Raw genomic sequence first — 21528 nt, 5'->3', positions numbered from 1 at the left:
CCTCAACAATAGCTGTAGTCGAGGAATAATGTTGTGAACAGCACTGTAAAGCATGTCCGGAATTATGGTGAGGCATTGGCGTCGGATGTTGTCTTTCAGCATCCCTAGAGATGTCGGTCGATCACGATACACTTGCGACTTCAGGTAACCCCAAAGCCAATAATCGCATGGACTGAAGTCTGGGGACCTGGGAGGCCAAGCATGACGAAAGTGGCGGCTGAGCACACGACCATCACCAAACGACGCGCGCAAGAGATCTTTCACGCGTCTAGCAATATGGGGTGGAGCGCCATCCAGCACAAACATCGTATGTTCCAGCAGGTGTTTATCAGCCAGGCTGGGGATGATGCGATTCTGTAACAAATCGGCGTACCTCTCACCCGTCACGGTAGCAGCTACAAAACCAGAATCACGCATTTCCTCGAAGAAAAAAGGCCCGATAACGGTAGATGTGATAAATCCAACCCATACCGGGACTTTCTCGTCGTGCAATGAGTTTCCACGACAGTTCTAGGATTTTCGGTAGCCCGAATTCTGCAGTTGTGGGCGTTGACAGACCCTCGGAGCGTGAAATGAGCTTCATCGGTCCACAACACGTTACTCAACTACATCGCCACGTAACAGTTCATGATGCCGATGGATTTTGTACGTATATCATCGGAGGGTACGCCTCAATGCCAACCAAACAATAGTGTACGGAATGCCGGTGCGACATGCGACTGCACGAGCGCTGACTTCCCCGTGCGTAGACGAACCCGCTACAGTCTGCATTTCTTCCTGAACTGTCTCAGCAGCATTATGCCTTGTTCTCGGTCGGTCACTAAGGGTCTATCGTCTAAACAACCAGTGGCTTCGAAATTCGAAATCATTCTCGCCACAGCTGCATTTATGAACGGACCTTTACCCGTTCGAATCACCTTCCTATGGCGATAGGATCGTAACGCTGAACTGGCACATTCCCCATTCTGATAATACAGCTTCACTGAAAGCGCCTTTTCAGGTAACGTCAGCATGCTGCGACTGCTTGCGCATCTGATTCTCTCTCTCATTACAGCTCCTTTTATACACGATTGCCATGCGCAGTCACTGACGTTTTGCTGTCCAGCGCCATCGGTCGGACATTTTGTGAACGTTTTTTTAGGGGCTAATAAAACCCCATGGCATTCCAAGCATGTGTGTCAATTTTTACCTCTCTATCTACATTATTCCGTGGTTTATTAAGTTTTCAAATTTATACTGACTTTTTGATCACCTGGTATTACGGCCAAGGCATCCTTCTGCAGCTGTCCAAAGTTTTTGAAGCAAATGCGATGGGGTGTTCTGTTTAGTCAATTTTATGGGATGTAACCACCCCGATGCCACGTGACGAGCCATCGACTGCAAGCACCTCCGGGTTCAGCATATCTTAGTTCTTACGGCGAGGTTGGCGAAGCAATGCATTTTTCAGTCTTTTGAAAGCTTCGTCGCGGTCTTTTGTCCAGTGGAACAGAGCATTTGTACACCTGATGTGGTTCGCAGCTGCGGCAGTTTGCGCTGCAATAGGATTGAACTTTACGTAGTAAGTCAGTTTTCCAAGAACAGCTTGCAGGTGATGGCAACTGCTGAATTGTTTGCAAATGTTTCATCGAAGGACGAACACCATTGGCGTCGATGATATGTCCTAAGTTTAAATTGTTATGTTGAAGATCATTTGGACAAGATACAGGGCTATTACAAATGACTGAAGCGATTTCATAAATTCACTGTAGCTCCATTCATTGACATATGGTCATGACACACTACAGATACGTAGAAAAACTCAAAGTTTTGTTCGGCTGAAGCCGCACTTCAGGTTTATGCCGCCAGAGCGCTCGAGAGCGCAGTGAAACAAAATGGCGACAGGAGCCGAGAAAGCGTATGTCGTGCTTGAAATGCACTCACATCAGTCAGTCATAACAGTGCAACGACACTTCAGGACGAAGTTCAACAAACATCCACCAACTGCTAACTCCATTCGAAGATGGTATGCGCAGTTTAAAGCTTCTGGATGCCTCTGTAAGGGGAAATCAACGGGTCGGCCTGCAGTGAGCGAAGAAACGGTTGAAGGCGTGCGGGCAAGTTTCACGCATAGTGATGTGAAAGATTCAGTGTTTAAACCTCCTCTACCAAGAAACGTTCCAGAACTGCGAGCTCGCATCAACAACGCTTTCGAACTCATTGGTGGGGACATGCTGCGCCGAGTGTGGGAAGAACTTGATTATCGGCTTGATGTCTGCCGAATCACTAAAGGGGCACATATCGAACATTTGTTAATGCCTAAAAAAACTTTTTGAGTTTTTGTATGTGTGTGCAAAGCATTGTGAAAATATCTCAAATAATAAAGTTATTGTAGAGCTGTGAAATCGCTTCAATCATTTGTAATAACCCTGTAGATTTGAGGCCCGCTTCAGTTAAAACTTGAAAAAGACAATCCACATTTTTACGATATTGTCCGCTGTTTGTCCAGAGACGATAGTGTCGTCAAAATAATTACAACAAGAAGACATCATGAACAGGACTTGTTCGAGAAATTTTTGAAACAAAGCAGGCACCACAGCACTTCGAAAAACTGGGCGTTGATATTCAAACAAGCCGAAATGAATACTCACAACAAAAGTTTCCTTTGTCTCTCGGTCCAATGGTAACTGAAGACAGGCTTCTGCAAGATCAACTTTTGAGAAGAACTGTCCATCTAATTGGCGATCCAAAATATCCTCTATACGTGGCTAGGTGGTAGGAATCAGTGACTGTCAGGGAATTTACAGTGCGTCTTAAATGCGCACGAAGATGAATCTTCCCACTTGGATTACGAATGGCGACTAAGGGCGATGCATGCTAACCTGCTGAAACAGGTGTTAAAATACCAATGGATTTCAGTAGCCGAATTTCTGTAGCCACATCGTCAGGTAATGCATGCGATACAGGGCGCGCGCGGAAATATTTCTGTTACACGTTACGCCTGAGCGTAATGTGAGAGTTAAAATCTTTTGCACGTCCTAGAGTACCGTCGAACAAATGTTGACACTTGTCACAGAGTAGTCGAATTGCCGCATGGGAAACTTTTATGTCGCTGGCATGTACATTTTCCTGTATGTCTAATCCGAAGGAATCAAACACATCCATGCTGAAAATATTTGGGCTCGTACTATCGCCGTTACAGGCGGTGGGATGGAGATTTGATGTTTGCGAAGGTGGTTGACCTATTCTTCCGTGTGTATATAGATTAAGAAACGTGACAAGCGCTCCGGTATCTAGCTGAAAAGGCACTGACTAGTTACAAATTTTGTGTGTAATCTACAGTTTGCAGCCTGTTCTCTGAATACAATTGTTCATTCCGTGTTGTGAAATACTCTTCTCTGTTTCCACCTGCGCAGGAGAGCACTTTCGTGAATTTAGAGATTGGGAGAGTCTTTTTAAAGCGTGTGATATTTTCATGAATCGTGTGTGTATGTGGTTTCAGCATCTTCGCCTGTCTGATTTTTGAGCCGCAGGAGACGCAGACTCTGAACACGAAATGACTCTTATTTCCATCCGCTCCTGCTATGCTACATCTACATCTACATTTATACTCCGCAAGCCAGCCAACGATGTGTGGCAGAGGGCACTTTACGTGCCACTGTCATTACCTCCCTTTCTTGTTCCAGTCGCGTATGGTTCGCGGGAAGAACGACTGTCTGAAAGCCTCCGTGCGCGCTCTAATCACTCTAATTTTACATTCGTGATTTCCTCGGGAGGTATAAGTAGGGGGAAGCAATATATTCGATACCTCATCCAGAAACGCACCCTCTCGAAACCTGGACAGCAAGCTACACCGCGATGCAGAGCGCCTCTCTTGCAGAGTCTGCCACTTGAGTTTGCTAAACATCTCCGTAACGCTATCACGCTTACCAAATAACCCTGTGACGAAACGCGCCGCTATACTTTGGATCTTCTCTATCTCCTCCGTCAACCCAAACTGGTACGGATCCCACACTGAAGAGCAATACTCAAGTATAGGTCGAACGAGTGTTTTGTAAGCCACCTCCTTTGTTGATGGACTACATTTTCTAAGGACTCTCCCAATGAATCTCAACCTGGTACCCGCCTTACCAACAATTAATTTTATATGATCATTCCACTTCAAATCGTTCCGCACGCATACTCCCAGATATTTTACAGAAGTAACTGCTACCAGTGTTTGTTCCGCTATCATATAATCATACAATAAAGGATCCTTCTTTCTATGTATTCGCAATACATTACATTTGTCTATGTTAAGGGTCAGTTGCCACTCCCTGCACCAAGTGCCTATCCGCTGCAGATCTTCCTGCATTTCGCTACAGTTTTCTAATGCTACAACTTCTCTGTATACTACAGCATCATCCGCGAAAAGCCGCATGGAACTTCCTACACTATCTACTAGGTCATTTATATATATTGTGAAAAGAAATGGTCCCATAACACTCCCCTGTGGCACGCCAGAGGTTACTTTAACGTCTGTAGACGTCTCTCCATTGATAACAACATGCTGTGTTCTGTTTGCTAAAAACTCTTCAATCCAGCCACACAGCTGGTCTGATATTCCGTAGGCTCTTACTTTGTTTATCAGGCGACAGTGCGGAACTGTATCGAACGCTTTCCGGAAGTCAAGAAAAATAGCATCTACCTGGGAGCCTGTATCTAATATTTTCTGGGTCTCATGAACAAATAAAGCGATTTGGGTCTCACACGATCGCTGTTTCCGGAATACATGTTGATTTCTACATAGTAGATTCTGGGTTTCCAAAAACAACATGATACTCGAGCAAAAAACATGTTCTAAAATTCTACAACAGATCGACGTCAGAGATATAGGTCTATAGTTTTGCGCATCTGCTCGACGACCCTTCTTGAAGACTGGGACTGCCTGTGCTCTTTTCCAATCATTTGGAACCTTCCGTTCCTCTAGAGACTTGCGGTACACGGCTGTTAGAAGGGGGGCAAGTTCTTTCGCGTACTCTGTGTAGAATCGAATTGGTATCCCGTCAGGTCCAGTGGACTTTCCTCTGTTGAGTGATTCCAGTTGCTTTTCTATGCGTTATTCCAGCGTGAAACGGTTTTCCAGTCTTTTGCAGGCAAACTGGTTGTGTATGTCCCGTGCGGTGACATAATTTACATTCGGCTCGTCTGAAGCAGAAATTCTTCTGTTCATAGGTGACATAGCATTTCACACGTGGCTTCACTTTGCGCGGAGCCTTGGCAGTGTAATTAGAGCTGCTCCGGTGCGGAAAATGCAGTATGTAGTGTGTCCGGCCTTGTGAAGGCGGTGCTGACTTGCGAGTGCTGGCGCAACGATCGTGGCTGGGGTACGGATTGTTTGTCCCAAGTTAAACGATAACTGAAAGAAATCTTGCTCGGCTAAATCTTGAACTTCGCGTCCATCGATAACTGTAAGCACTTTACTTGGGCTATGGTAGCGATGCTTTAGAATTTCGGCCTCCAATCTCTGATCTGATAGATTCTGAATAATAGTATCACGAAGTATTTCATGCTGATAAATTTCGCCACAGACAGCTTTTAGTCATATCCTTTAAATTCCGCAGTCCATTCTTTACAGGACTGTCCACTACATGGTTGCGTGGGGAAAAATGTATACTGTGCAGCAGGCAACGTGTACTTGACTCTCAAAAAATTCGTCTAACCTTGCAGTTGGGACTTCATAGGGCTGGTCTTGTGGCTCACTAAGGGGACACAATTTCACTAGGAGGCGGTAAGAGTACTCTCCTACATACGAAAAGAAAAATTCACGACGTGATTCATCTGTGATTTTTAGGCGTCCAAATGTTAATGCGGCTGCGTTATGTATTCTTACCGTGTTTCCTTCGTCTCATAGAACAATGGGAAGGATGGAAGCTGTAGCTGAATTATTTCTTTAGCTTCTGGCGCCATTTTCTGTCGGGCTGTTCGTTATTTGTTGACTCTGAAACTGAACAAGAGATAGTAGAAGCTGCTAAGCACTTACGTAGGTGTTGCACTCCCTGGTTTGCCATTATTCCTTAAATATTTTAAATATTTCGGATGGTGCATTTCAACATCACATACGCACGCATAAGAACAGGATTCAACAGAAAGAAAACAATTGTGCTGTTCTGACGTCCAAAGCTACTTGTTCTACTTTCCTTTTGCTCGTCGCCAGTCTCTTATGACTTCCATGCACGCTGTGTGGTTCTTTAGTCAATACAGGAGCGAGGAAACTACGCTGTTCATTAACAGAGATTTCAGATGTTTATTCTACATCTAATATCAAGTAGCGAAAAGTAGCACATAACTTTGTTGCTGTCGTGGTAGTGACAGTTGCTAGCAGAAGCTTTGAATGTAGAAATATATACAGATACAAGAGATTTATAAATCCGTCATTCTTCAATACAATATCTACTCAGAACATGTCGAGTCCTGGCCACTATGGAAGCCTACAGATGTTACTCTGTTTTGTCCAAGTCTTTATGGATGTCGTTTCGATCGGCTAACGAAGATGCTTCTCTGTACACAACAGCATTGCCAGCTGCTGATCCTGTCTAATAAATAATTTACCTGTTTTAAAAAGATTAGAGGTCCTATTCCCCTTCCTTGGAGTTCAATGGCTCTGAGCACTATGGGACTTAACATCTGTGGTCATCAGTCCCATAGAACTTAGAACTACTTAAACCTAACTACCCTAAGGACATCACACACATCCATGCCCGAGGCAGGATTCGAACCTGCGACCGAAGCAGTCTCGCGGTTCCGGACTGAGCGCCTAGAACCGCTAGACCACCGCGGCCGGCTTCCTTGCAGTTGTTGGTAGGGAAGGCGGACGGTCGACTTCGGTTTAATGGGAAACTTTTAAGAAACTGTACTTCATCTGCAAACGAGACCGTGTATAGGACGCTAGTTCGACCTATTCTTGAGTACTGCTCGAGTATTTTGGGTCCGCACCAGGTCGTATGGAAGGAAGGCATCGAAGCAATTCAGAGGAGAGCTGCTACATTTGTTACCGGTAGGTTCGATCAGCAAGCAAGTGTTACGGATATGGTTCGGGAACTCAAGTGTGAATCCCTGGAGGGAAGGAGACATTCATATTGAAGAACACTACAGAGGAAGTTTAGAAAACCGGCATTTGATGGTGACTGCCATACGACTCTACGGCCACCAACATACATTTCGCTTAGGGACCCTGAATATAAGATACGAGAAGTTAGGGCTCATACGGAGGCATATAGATAATCGTTTTGCCCTCGCTCTGCCTGCGAGTGGAACTGGGAAAGAGACGAGTAGTTGTGGTACAGGATGCCCTCCGCCACGCACCGTACGGTGTCTTGTGGGGTACGTATGTTGATGAAGATGTCGTAACCCATCGTGCCTAGCGACATACTTGCTTAGCTCATGCTCAGATCAGAGGTGACGCGGAGTTTTCGGGCATGCGTCTCTTGGTAAAAGAGTGGTTGCATACAGGAGTAAAGCGGCGAAGAGGTCAAGTTTAGATTTTTCAGGTGTCTGTGGCTCGAGACAGTACAGAAAGACTTGCATGTTAGACTAAGTTGGCAGATAAGGTGATGATACGGAAACGAGACTCTGGGTTGACTTACTAGTTTGCTTTTAATGTTTCTTGATGTTCTAGCAATGAACAGCAGAGCAGAGGAGCAATGCAGAGGAGCACAGGCACAAGCTTATAACTAAACTAAGTGAAAAACATAGATGAGGCTTACTAGATTGTCCAATAAATTACCACAACTGCCCCAGTCCATATCTTTATTTAGATGCGGTTACATAGTACTACAGACCACGAACCATGCAAGTGCCAGATTCTATTGTTCCAGACGAAACCTTAGGTTCAAGTTCTCGTCAAAATGAAAGTGACATACAGACATAGGTACATACAGACAAATGCGCAATGGAAACCAAGTTACGTACAGGCAAAATTTGCGAGTCCTTCTTAGTGTAAAAGCTTAACTGACGATAATACTGACTCAACACAGGATCCGCTGTAGGCTGTCGGTCATCCGAGGCTGGAACACGTCTGTCCGCTCTTGAACTCTCGAACTCTGTCTTGCTTGGCGTTTGAAGCCATCTATGTACGTAATTGCCGCGCGGGGTAGCCGCACGGTCTCGGGCGTCTTGTCACGGTTCGCGCGGCTCTCCCCGTCAGAGGTTCGAGTCCTCCCTCGGGCTTGGGTGTATGTGTTGTCCTTGTAGTAAGTTGGTTTAAGTTAGGTTAAGTAGTGTGTAAGCTTAGGGACCGATGACCTCAGCAGTTTCGTCCCATAAGATCTTACCACAAACTGCCAATTATACGGAATTTGGGGGGGGGGGGGCTTGGGGAGGAGGGAGGGGTGTGTTTGCTTACAGGTGGGACGTGACTGCATCAGTTTTTACCTCCATTTCGCCATCAGTGAGCGTGAAATCAGCGCTTTCTCAACACATATGGCGTCTTAATGGACTGACGAAATCAGTTTACACTGTAAGCCCCTACCTAAGTTACAAGGCTAAGCTAATATTCATACTTCCATGATCTTTCTCTTTTCATGGTAACCCTAATGATTCGTTCATTGAAGAGGACACCCGATATTACTCTCGTTTCTGTGCAAAATTCCGCGTCCAATACATCGTCTAGGATTCTATTAATCAAATATTACAAGGATTCACAGTTTTGCGACGGTACTCCCCATGTCAGTATTTTGGTCAGTAGTCGACGGTATGCTACGGTGAATGCCTTAACGAAATCAAAGAAGACGAAAGCTACTTTTTCATCAGCAACCATTGTTTAGAAGATGTGTGTAAATGAAGCAACTTTTATTACACACTAGGGAATTTCTTATGACTCTGGTATGATTTTTGAGAGAGCTTGCGTTTCCCCGATGAGTGTCATAAAGTTTCAGCTTAGAACATGCTCTATGATCCTACACTAGAAGGACGTTAGCGATATTGGTCTGTAATCCCGTGCATACGACTGCTGTTTTTTGAAAAGAGGAATAACTTGTCCTCTTTTCCTGTGACACAGAAGTATACGCTGCGCAAACGATTCTTGATAAGTGAAGAGTGCATAAAAACACGGATCAGAAACTTTAGAGATTTATTCTTGACATTCATATCAGGATAGATACGAATGCTCTTCGTTGGGGACGTATGAAAGGATTTATTACTCATGGCACATTAATGATACATTTATCAATCACAGTTTCATTTACTAAAATTGCTCAAAGTGACCAACTCCTGCTACCATGCATATCGTAAGACAACTTTCCATACTCTGCTGCACGTTGTGGAAAACTCTTCGTGTCTTACATATTTGCTGAAACCCATGTTGGATATCACCCGTCAGAACATCGACATTCGCTACGTAACTTGAATACATCGAGAATTTTTAACAAAATGTCCACTGGGGGTCAAATCTGACGAACGGGACGTCGCGCAGTGAACTACTCTCGACCAACTGATCTGTTGGGAAACTGTTTATCGACATACCGACAAATTATCCTTAGACACTGAGGAGGAGCACCATCGTGCATGATTGGATAACATCCAGGGGTACACTATCAAGTAAATGAAGCAACTTATACCTGAGAAATTGCACACACGTTTGTTCAGAAAGCTGTTGCGGAAAGAATTACGGGCCAATGAGATTATCATATGTTACTGCAACCCCCCACATCATGTCACACTTCGTAAGGACTTCATAACCCCAAAGGTTGCGGTTAAGAAAATCTAAGATCCCATCTCATCAGAGGCCAGAAACCGAAGCTCACTGCCATAAAGTGCGTCGACAGACAGTTATTCTTGGTGAAAAGTCTACCTCATTTAATCCTTGCAACTGCTGGAGGTGGTTCATGTACTGAAAATTTCCATGATTAACGCCTTCCTTTCTCGCAACCCTCATGGTAGTAGTTGATGGCGTTTCAACCCCGGTACGAAGAACCTGTTTATCGAGTTCAGATGTTGGTACACAGCGTGGTCACCCACCATTTGCAAATCTCTTCCCAAATGAGCCTGTTTTTCGCAGGCATTGGTGAAGTCCTACTGACGTTGTAGCACAGGGTAGATAACTCCTAGAATTACGTTCAGCCTAAAATTGACATGCTCCATCTGCAATCCATTCCGCTAGGACGTAAATGTAGTGCACACGCGTCGCTTCAGACACGGAATACATCGTTGTTGTGAAATTTCCAAGGAAAATAAATAATAAACAAACTAAACAAATGCCATGAGCAGGTGTAACAAAAAAAAGTGGGTGAAAACGTTCATGAAAAGTACACTACCATTCATTAAAATTGCTACACCACGAATATGACGTGCTACAGACGCGAAATTTAACCGACAGGAAGAAGATGCTGTGATATGCAGATGATTAACTTTTCAGAGCATTCACACAAGGTTGGCGCCGGTGGCGACACCTACAACGTGCTGACATGAGGAATGTTTCCAACCGATTTCTCATACACAAACAGCAGCAGACTGGCGTTGCCTGGTGAAAAATTGTTGTGATGCCTCGTGTAAGGAGGAGAAATGCGTACCATCACGTTTCCGACTTCGATAAAGGTCGAATTGTAGCCTGTCGCAATTGCGGTTTATCGTATCGCGACATTGCTGCTCGCTTAGGTCGATATCTAATGACTGTTAGCAGAATATGGAATCAGTGGGTTCAGGAGGGTAATACGGAACGCCGTGCTGGATCCCAACGGCCTCGTATCACTAGCAGTCGAGATGACGGGCATCTTATCCGCATGGCTGTAACGGATCGTGCAGCCACGTCTCGATCCCTGAGTCAACAGATGGGGACGTTTGTAAGACAACAACCATCTGCACGAACTGTTCGACGACGTTTGCAGCAGCATGGACAGTTCGGAGACCGTGGCTGCGGTTACCCTTGACACTGCATCACAGGCAGGAGCGCCTTTGATGGTGTACTCAACGACGAACCTGGGTGCACGAATGGCAAAACGTCATTTTTTTGGATGAATCCAGGTTCTGTTTAAGCATCATGATGGTCGCATCCGTGATTGGCGACATCGCGGTGAACGCACATTGGAAGCGCGAATTCGTCATCGCCATACTGGCGTATCACCCGGTGTGATGGTATGGGGTACCATTGGTTATACGTCTCGGTCACCTCTTGTTCGCACTGACGGGCACTTTAAACAGTGGACGTTACATTTCAGATGTGTTACGACCCGTGGCTCTACCCTTCTTTAGATCCCTGTGAAACCCTACATTTCAGCAGGATAATGCATATTGCAGCTCCTGTACGGGCCTTTCTGGATACAGAAAATGTTCGACTGCTGCCCTGGCCAGCACATTCTCCAGATCTCTCATCAATTGAAAACGTCTGGTCAATGGTGGCCGAGCAACTGGCTCGTCACAATACGCCAGTCACTACTCATGATGCCGGCCGGTGTGGCCGAGCGGTTTTAGGCGCTACAGTGTGGAACCACGCGACCGCTACGGTCGCAGGTTCGAATCCTGCCTCGGGCATGGATGTGTGTGAAGTCCTTATGTTAGTTTGGTTTAAGTAGTTCTATGTTCTAGGGGACTGACGACCTCAGAAGTTAAGTCCCATAGTGCTCAGAGCCATTTGAGCCATTTGAACTACCCATGATGACCAGTGGTATCGTGTTGAAGCTGCAGGGGCATCTGTACCTGTAAACGCCATCTAAGCTCTGTTTGACTCAATGCTCAGGAGTATCAAGGCCGTTGTTACGGCCAGAGGTGGTAATTCTGTGTATGCACCCAAATTGCGTGAAAATGTAATCACATTTCAGTTCTAGAATAATATATTTGTCCAATGAATACCCGTTTATCATCTGCATTTCTTCTTGGTGTAGCAATTTTAATGGGCAGTAGTGTAGAAAACGAAGGTCGCTAGAGGGACTGCCTTCACAACTCCAATCAAAGGATTGTTGAAAGCATGTTGATATGAACTTCTTGTAATATTTTGATGCGAATAATAAGTCTGTAATGTTTCTGACACCATTTTTTTACATACACTGTATGAGCCAGGATAGGAGCTAATCCCGTCCGTCGGGTATTCAATCCAAAATGTAATTGTAATTCCGCCAGAGCAAAACGTTTGCTAAGCACGTTTAATCAGAGGTATTAGGACTGGAGACGGGTGTCACCGACAGGCCACCCACGCGCAGACTGCGGCGCCACCGCCGCTCCACAGGTGATCACCGCGTGTCGTGCCCCCCCCCCCCCCTTCCCGCCCCTTCTCTCCACCCCCGCCACCCTCCGCTGACTCCGGCTAGTGAGACCGGAACCGATCAGTGTCTGCCAGTTCACAACCAGGTACAGATATTTTAAAATGTGTCAGCCTGTTTCACAACACCATATTGCGTGCTTGAATGAAGATAGAAACATGGAGGAAATTTTCACTCACTCACCAGAACCAAATCTTTCATTTGGTGCCAGTTGTAAGTCATCAGTCCTATAATTGCAGGTAGGGGTCTAAATAGCGCAGATACCTCTCTCCCTCATTCATTACCCGTTTACTTTGAGTATAGATGGCGGTAACACAGAAGAAAAATCATCAATCCTTCTCCGTTCCAACAGGTGCTGTTCAGCTACAACTGTGTGGCATGATTTTCGACGAGTTTACGCCACCACACTACCTACGGCTGAAAGCATTTGACAATGACACCAGCGGTTTAACGTAAGAACGAAAGGTCGTTTTCGTGTGCGTCCGACACCCTTTTCTACGTAGCGCATGGAAGTCTATTTTTAGTGTCAGCCCTGAGCTAGCCACCCTTCATGTGTCTGTCTGGCGTATACTGCGGCGACGGTAGTAATTCAAACACCTTCTATCGTGTGTCCAGTGTAAGGAACACATTCAGTGCGGACGTGAAAGATTGATGATAACTTTGATTCTAAACTTAATAGTAAACAAAACTCCAAGATTTTGTGTGCATGTGAGTGAAAGGTATACACCTTGTAACGTCAGGAATATGCTTAAATCTGCACCATCGTTTAAATTTTTATTCATGTAGAAGACATAGTCCTGTGACACAGGCTGAATCACTTTGAAACACCCTCTACTTTGAGCAGTCCTCTGCTGCGCGTCTGTTTGTGGACTTGGAATCTGCTAAGGACTGTTATTGTGCTTTGCGGTTTTAGACTATTACCTGGAATCAATGATGGTATTTTCTTATATCTTCTTGCTACTGACTGTGTCAATGAGAACTAAGAGAAACGTAACATAGAAATTTAGAATGTATAGTTGTGCACTGGATGTAACACGATTTCAGCTTTCGTGTGGCGTGATTTAGTCGGAAGGAGAGATGTTCTGCTGCTACGCGTGTCACTTTAGAACAGCTAGAAACAATATAAACGTTTAAAAATGTTTTATTCTGGTAGTCTTCATAAGTTACGAAATAATGAGGTTCTGTTTCTATCACGTCTACATCTATACTCCGCAAGCGACCTTACGGTATGTGGCGGAAAGTAAATCTGTGTACAAGTGTCACCTCCTCTTTTTCCTGTTCCAGTCGCGTATAATGCGCGAGAACAACGATTGCTGGTAACCGCTCGAATCTCTCCATTTTTTCTACTGGTTTTCTCCGCGAGATCTATGTGTAAGAGGAAGCAATATATTCGTTGGCTCATCTTCGAACGTACATTCTCGGAATTTTAACAAGAGATCACACGGTGATGCAGAACGTCTCTCTTTCTCCCGCTGGAGTTGGTTGAGCATCTCCATAATGCTTTCGCGATAATTAAATTAACCTGTAAAGAAATGTGCTGCTATTTGTTATATCAGTCCTGTCAGGTGCGGATCGCACACTAACGAGCAACACTCAGTCATTGGTGGAACGAGTCTTTTATAAGCTAGTTCCTTTGTTGGTAACCTACATACCCTTGGGGTTCTTCCAATGAATTTCGCTCTGACATATGCCTCCACATACTCTTCTACGCAGTTTTAATTATATGAGAGCATAGATTCCCCTACAATGTTGTGGAATTAGCACTTACGTGAAGCAGATTATAGCAGATACTCTGGAATGTATGAGGGTTAACATATGTCAAATTAAAGAGCAGAATCGGTTCGTCAAACGTGGACTAATAGCGTAGTTCATACTGAACTGTTCGCTAACGACAGTGATCTGAAACACACAGTTTTCATTTTTCTCAATACGAGATATCGTAAGTACACAAAGTTCAAAAATGGTTCAAATAGCTCTGAGCGCTATGGGACTTTTAACTTCTGAGGTCATCAGTCCCCTAGAACTTAGAACTACTTAAACCTAACTAACCTAAGGACATCACACACATCCATACCCGAGACAGGATTCGAACCTGCGACCGTAGCGGTGGCGTGGTTCCAGACTGTAGCGCCTAGAACCGCTCGGCCTCCCCGGCCGGCCACAAAGTTCCGTATTACTTTTATCCCTCTTGACGCTATCTTGATACTTAATTTTCTGGCCGTCGTGTACCCCCCGCTTAATTTCAGTGGCCAGGTGCTCTTCCTCGTGTCACAGGGCTTAGGTAAACTGAGGGGAGGAACGCCAAGTACGCCATCTCTCTGTGAATTTTGTAAACAACGCTTAATGAGTTTCCGTGGTATTTACTTACATCCACTATCAGTGGTAACGGACATGAGTGAAGTACGACACTGAGTTTAATAATGTTCAGTGTAAACAAGAAGTCCAGCAGCAAAAATGCACAGAAGAAACACGCTACGTTTCCACACACAAAGCCCATCTTCAGCTGCACACTTCTGTCAGCCTCCTGAACGGTGCTAGTGCATGTATTTGCAAATGAAACGCGGCTAGCTGCAACGTTTACGCATCGTGGCGCTACGTTTACACCGTTATCCAGTCGGACGTAATCGTGGAACTGTTTTATCATGAACTTTATTTACGCAAAGAGGAGCAATTTATACGTGAAACGTATCGTGTATTTTGTAGTACATTTATTGTCTGTAAACCGAGGGGTTTCTTATATTTAATACAGTTTCCGTTCTTTGTTATTCTATGTTTGTCACGCTCAGGTAGGGGCCTTGTACACCTTTAAACAGTGTGAGAAGGCAGCCTAAAACCATGACTGACGCGTTGAACAAGCGACCGATTCGATCCGTGCTAGGCTAATCTCCCTGTATCGCGAGCCATTCCTCTATGTATGACGCCACTGGTGAAGGTCAGAAGAATGTTCCAGTCATTAAGTGTTCAAATGTTACTTGATTTAAGGACATGTATTCACACACGCAGAATCGAAACATATTTGGTCATTTACAAAGACTCACTCTCGGAGACGTTTCTTGTGACAGAGTGAAATAAATTTACTATTTCATTTTTTTTATTATCAGTCAACAGACAGGTATGAGGCAGGTTGCCTTGATATCCGCTATTGGGCCAAATTCATCATCTCAGAGTACCATCTACTGCAAATGTCCACAGTTATTTACTCTACATATTCGAATCTCGACCATCTCCTATCTTCGTGCTCTATCGGTCTTTCTTGTACCATGATAATTACTCCCTGAATTTTTACCACATGCCGTATCATCCTATACATTCTACCCGTAAACGTTTTTATTGTAATCCTTTAGTCTTCGATTCTGCGCAGAGTGTCATTTCTTTTTTATCCGTTAACTTTTATCCTTCTTCAACACGACATCTCAAACGCTTTCGTTTTCTTCTTTCCCGATTTTCTGATGAGAAAAACAGTTTACAGGAAAATGAAGTTCCCATCAATACATTGCACTCCATAGTGGTGAAAGGCCCGCCCGGTTGGCCGTGCGGTCTAACGGACGGCTTTTCGGGCGGGAAGGAGCGCCTGGTCCCCGGCAAGAATCCGCCCGGCGGATTTGTGTCGAGGTCCGGTGAACCGGCCAGTCTGTGGATGGTTTTTAGGTGGTTTTCCATTTGTCTAGGCGAATGCGGGCTGGTTCCCCTTATTCCGCCTCAGTTACACTATGTCGGCGATTGCTGCGCAAACAAGTTCTCCACGCACGCGTACACAACCATTACTCTAACACGCAAACATAGGGGTTACACTCGTCTGGTGTGAGACGTTCCCTGGGTTCGGTGTGGGGCAGCGGAGGGGTGAAGTGGACTGTGGTAGTCGTCGTGGGGTTGTGAACCACTGCGGCTATGGTGGGGACGGAGCCTCTCCGTCGTTTCTAGGTCCTCGGTTAACATACAATTACAATACATTACAATACAATAGTGGTGAAAGGACAGTAACACAACACAGTAAAACTCACACACACAAACACAAACAACAAAAACACACACACACACACACACACACAAAATGGTTCAAATGGCTCTGAGCACTATGGGACTCAACTGCTGAGGTCATTAGTCCCCTAGAACTTACAACTAGTTAAACCTAACTAACCTAAGGACATCACAAACATCCATGCCCGAGGCAGGATTCGAACCTGCGACCGTAGCGGTCTTGCGGTTCCAGACTGCAGCGCCTTTAACCGCACGGCCACTTCGGCCGGCTACACACACACACTCACACACACACGTCAACACACAAAAGCGCTCGAGAGCCTAACAAACTTATTGCACTATTCCTGCTACTGCAGGAGGTGGGAAAAAACGTGGAAATACCGCGAGAAGTGCTTGCCTGTACGTAAATACAGATTGTAGCCAATCCTGCAGGTCGCACTGTTGTAACTGACCACGAACGGCGCATGTGGAGTGTCCTTAGTCGTAATAAGAGCAGTGTTATGTGTAGTTTGAGTGATTAATGTTGGAGCTAAGTCAATTCGAAATGAGGGCAAAATGTTGCTGCTCATATAGAGGGCACTTCCTTAACCAAGATGCCTGAAATGTTCGGCGTTGCGGTAGACACCGTATCGAAGATTTATCCCATATTCACGTAAAGCGGAAGAACATCTTCCGCTAAGTTACAACAGAGACGAAAGTGTGGGCTAAGTGATCGGTAAAGACGGTCATTGATGAAAAGCAAGAGGACGACAGCTGCAAAAGGCAGTTCAGAACTGAATGTTGCACCCGCGAACTCGTTCAGCACCCGAACAACACGAAGGAAGCTCCATAAGCAGTGAATTATAAGGCTACCTGGAATTCCAAAACCGCTCATCAGTGATGCAAATGTCCATAACAGCAAACGTCTTCCCAAAGCCATGAAACCTGGACTATGGAGCAATGAAACAATGTCGTTATGTCGCATGAGTCATTTTGCACGCTGTTTCCATCTCCTGGCCGAGCTTACGTCATAAGAGTGAACAAGATGGGGTTTCGGTGACGAATTAGGGACCGAGACTGTGTTATTCTGTAGGCTCCATGAGTACTGTAGAAGGTGGGAATGCTGCCAAGTATTATGTGATCTTTTCAGCTGATCAAGAAGGTGATGGTATAATATTTGTTTCCCAATGGTGATGCTAGGTTGCAAGATGACAGTTCATTGGTTGATATGGGGGAGGAGACCAAACAGCGAGATCATCTATCCCATCGGATTTGGGAAGGATGGGGAAGATAGTCGGCCGTGCCCTTTGAAACAAACCGTCCCGGCATTTGCCTGAAGCGATTTAAGGAAAACACGGAAAACCTAAATGGGGAAGGCCGGACATGGGTTTCAACCGCCGTCATCCCGAATGTGAGTGATATGTGCTAACCGCTGCGCCACCTCGCTCTGCGCAGAATGACACGGCACCTGCACACATATCTCGCACTGTCCAGGAGTCGTTCTGTGAGAACAAGGGTGAATTGTAGCATCTGGACACCTCAGTCACCAGACCTCAATATTATTGAGTCTTGCTTGACTGTTTTGGTGAGAAGTGTGTGTGATCGCTATCAACCTCCATCATCAGTGCCCGCACGTACACTATTTTGGTATAAGAATGGTATAAGATTCCCTTGAAAACCATACAACACCTGTAATTGTCCATTCCCAGACGACTGAAAGCCAGTTTAAGTGCTATCTGGTTTCCTACATCTCATTAGACATCGTAATGTATTGTGTTTCAGGGTTTTCGTATTTTTGTTCACCACCCGTACATTGTCTTCTGATTGATTATAATACCTTGTCAATTCTATAACCGCGCCATTTTCATCTTCAAACTTCTTGACTGCTTGGTAGTTGCATTTTTCTGTAGTCCACTTCCACATCTCAGCATTTCCGGTAGAGATAAGAATTATTTCACGTCTTCCCCCATCACTCTTTGGTATTAATGTAAATATATCCTTTCATGTAGACAAATCAGAAGGACACGTTGAGAACGCTGGTAGTGGCTACCACATATCTAAAGCACGCGATACACGATTCAACTGGAAAAATTTAAAATATGTAGAACAATTGTATTTGGTATTCTCACTGATAATAGCTAACATGTAAGCGAAGTTTATTCGGCTGAAAAACTCAAGTTATAGTCATTTCTGAGGAATGCGTAGTTACTTGCAAGGATGAGGATCAGAAAGGTCTCCGTGAGACATTTTTACCGTATTTCTACGCAATCTACGCAATCTATTTGCAGAACAACGTAAGTCTTAACATAAAAATCCTATTTTTAACTAAAAGAAACGGAATAATCTTGATTTTGATATATTCTCATTACTGTCAGTTTTTATTGTCGAGTAAAGCTCTCATAACCACCTTAACGAAATAAAATATTCTAATAGGCAGACCGCTTTTTCTCTTCACAGTATAACCCCTCAATGAACAGCTCTCTTTTAGAATATTTATAAGAACAATAGAGGCGCTACAAACTGAATTTTAAAATCGCCGACTTCTTCACACCAATCTAAGCGCGCTTTACAACCATGGTTGAAGTTCCTCTGATTATACGTCATTTAAATATGCTTCGGGAGATTGAAAACATTTACGAAAATGTGTTCGTTTAAATCTTTCTCTGCTTGTAGCTGGGCTATCGTCCCACGTTTGTCTTTATTTAACACTGATATTAATTTTAATTAGTATGACTTGTGGTGCCTGTGACGGTCTCTGTGACACGCTGGAAATATCGATTCAACCCAACGCAAACTAATTGTTTCGATTGTGGACCCTTCAATCTGCTCATGCATGCGTTTACAAGGATGGCTCCAAGCGCCTCTAATGTTACGTAGAGAAGCTTCGCTACCGATCTGTAGCTAAACTGAAGCTCCAGAACCAAACATCACGATACGGCGTTTCCGATTCCACTGAGGCTTTCACTTCGAAGGTTAGAGGTTATTACACATCTTAATTACCTCCTTGAATTGCACGCCAGCTTGTCGATTAATCCAGCCAATTTCCTACATGGGAGACCAGCCGCCCAAGCGACCTCGCAATTAGGAGGTATTAACTGTTCTTTGAGCTCTAAGCTCTTCGTTTCTAATCACATCATATTCAAGTAATATCCTGGGCTCTTGTAATTAACGTCGAAGTGGGCTTCCTCTTAATGCCTCCACAATTGGCCGGTGGCCTGGTAGAGAAATCTGTATTACGGAACACGGCAACCATCACACAACATGAGCTACATGTTGCCTATTTAACGCCTTCGAGGTGCAAAAAGAAGTTTATCTTCAATGGTTCATAAACTTATTGACCGAATTTTAAAGTTTTGAATGCAAACATAACCTATTCATTAAGAGGTATAAAGTTACGTTTAAGATTGTGGAACACAGTAGGTCTGGTATTTTGAAGTTTGAAACTCACGGCGCACAAATTATCCAGACTAAATTCATTCGGTATTTGAGGATGAGAGCACGTAGCGACTTCCACCAAACACTACACGTAATTTTAAAACGAATCTATGTTTTTTTTCTCTCTGTTTAACGACAAATGCCTTACCAATTAACTCAGCCGTAAAGTAATAAAATGTTTGATCCTGTTTCAATAGAAGGGAGTTCGAGTCATTAAAGAACTGAGTGTGGGAGAAAAGGGGGAGGGTACTGCTATTCGCTAATTAGTCGTGTGTGTGTTTTTCTGGAGCCCTTAGTCGCATATATTCTGGTACGGCCTTGATGGACACAACCTTTTCAATATCAGACACCAGGGTTGTGATTTATTTTTTGTGTCAATGAGCTTTATGTGATTTGTGGACGTTGCCTCCATTGACATATTACAATACACTTCCTATTGCCAAGCTATGAGCAGAATTCGGAGAGAACCTCTACGCTCGAAAACCTGTTGAGCTGTTTGCAACTTCCATAGGTAACTGGTGTAACAGCCTCCGTAGGTTGTGCAGTGCCACTCTTTGGAATCCCTCGTGTAGAAAGAGGTGACACATTAACAAGACACTGGACTCGCCTTCAGAAGGGCGCTATATCATTTCCCCTTCCAGCAATCCAAGTATAGGTTTTTTATCGTTTCCCTAAATTGTCGCTGGCCGGAGTGGCCGTGCGGTTGTAGGCGCTACAGTCTGGAACTGAGCGTCCGCTACGGTCGCAGGTTCGAATCCTGCTTCGGGCATTGATGTGTGTGATGTGCTTAGGTTAGTTAGGTTTAATTAGTTCTAAGTTGTAGGCGACTGATGACCTGAGAAGTTAAGTCGCATAGTGCTCAGAGCCATTTGAACCTAAATTGTTTAAGGCAAATGCTCTTTTTTTTTTTTTTTTTTTTTAACGGAAAAGACGTTTTCCTTCCACTATCCCACCTGAGTCTCTGTGACTAAAGATCGGGACGTCGACCAGAAGTTGAACCCCAATCTCCCAATCTTCCTTTTTAGATAGCTGGTGGTGAGAATATTTTCTTCGCCATTGTAGGATCCAAAAGAGAGACAGATGGTGGCGTAAAATTGCAGAGTTGTTGCCACTATTCTGGGCTAAGTTCTAAAACACCGTTAGAGTGATAGTTTGGTGAATTCTGTCGGCCGGGGCGGCCGAGCGGTTCTAGGCGCTTCAGTCTGGAACCGGGCGACCGCTACGGTCGCAGGTTCGAATCCTGCCTCCGGCATGGGTGTGTGTGATGTCCTTAGGTTAGTTAGGTTTAAGTAGTAATGAGTTCTAGGGGACTGATGACTCAGAAGTTAAGTCCCATAGTGTTCAGAACCATTTGAACCATTTACTTTGGTGAATTCTCTGTTGGGTAGAGACACATAGCTTAGAGGCCTTACTACTATTTAAGAGGAGTGCAACATATGCTGCACTTGACACAAGCCCCTCCGTCCCGATTCTTATCATCAGTAACAAAACAGACACAACAGAACTCTAAAATAACACTACACACGTACTCATCACAGTCAATAGTTAATTAATCGTCAGCGATAGTGGCTTGTAACAGACAATGAGTCACACGAGGAAGCGAATAAAATTGTTTTGTGTGCGAGCAACTTTGCAGTTTCTCAAGTATTTTATTATCTGTCGAAACTACTACGTGCGCGGCATCTACGAAATATTACATACGTCATTAATGATCTACATGCAACATAGTAAAGTCTTCCTTTAGTAGCTATATCGAAAATGAGGCAACAAACAAACGGGGATGGTATTCTGTAAGCAACCTAGGGTAATAAAGTTCTGTACACAGATAAATTTTTAGTAGTTGTACTGATAGGCTACGACAGAGAACGAGTAATGCATTCAGTCATTTAGATTCAATAAGAGACTGCTGAATTACCTCCACCTGTAAGTA

Source organism: Schistocerca serialis, chromosome 5, assembly GCF_023864345.2.
Source record: "Schistocerca serialis cubense isolate TAMUIC-IGC-003099 chromosome 5, iqSchSeri2.2, whole genome shotgun sequence".
Lineage (NCBI taxonomy): Eukaryota > Metazoa > Arthropoda > Insecta > Orthoptera > Acrididae > Schistocerca > Schistocerca serialis.
Note: the sequence above shows the minus strand (reverse complement) of the source record.